Here is a 510-nt window from a genome sequence, read left to right as displayed (position 1 = left end):
CCTTTTCGCACACATGAAATCTCCATTCAGCATCACAAAAATCTTATTTTAGGAACCTGTAAGTTCCTCTCGTGCTATTTTGCATCGTGTGAAATATTGTTTTAAGCATTTGCATAACAATGATCAAAGGTTATGTTATGTTATCTTTAATACTGACTTTACATAACGAAATGTGCCATAAAAAATAACATTGAACATACCTCATCCACTTACAAATAAGAAGGGGAATATTTCAAAATTTACTTCAAGCAAAATAGAATCAGAAACGAAAAAACGGAATGAGAATTAAGACGAAAGAAAGAAAAAATATTATGAAAAAAAAAGAAATCTGATATAGCATACGCTGACAAGAGTTAAACGAAAGATAAAAAAAAGGAGAAAAGAAAATAAGGGACCTGACACTGGCCAGAAATTAAGAGGCGAAAAGGTAAAACGAAGAAAGTGAAATTAAGAAACACGGAGGGAGAAGAACGGGGAGGGGGAAGACAGGGAGGAGGAGAACGTGAGGAA

General features: G+C 34.1%; 1 protein-coding gene across 1 annotated transcript in view; it reads right to left on the bottom strand.

Annotated features, from left to right (window-relative positions):
* LOC119588220 overlaps positions 1-510 on the bottom strand; it is a 15,538-nt gene that overhangs the window by 919 nt on the left and 14,109 nt on the right. The gene's annotated exons all lie outside the window — the stretch shown is intronic.

The sequence above is a fragment of the Penaeus monodon genome, chromosome 23, assembly GCF_015228065.2.
Source record: "Penaeus monodon isolate SGIC_2016 chromosome 23, NSTDA_Pmon_1, whole genome shotgun sequence".
In the NCBI taxonomy this organism is placed as follows: Eukaryota; Metazoa; Arthropoda; class Malacostraca; order Decapoda; family Penaeidae; genus Penaeus; species Penaeus monodon.
This window is presented reverse-complemented; position numbering and strand designations above follow the sequence as displayed.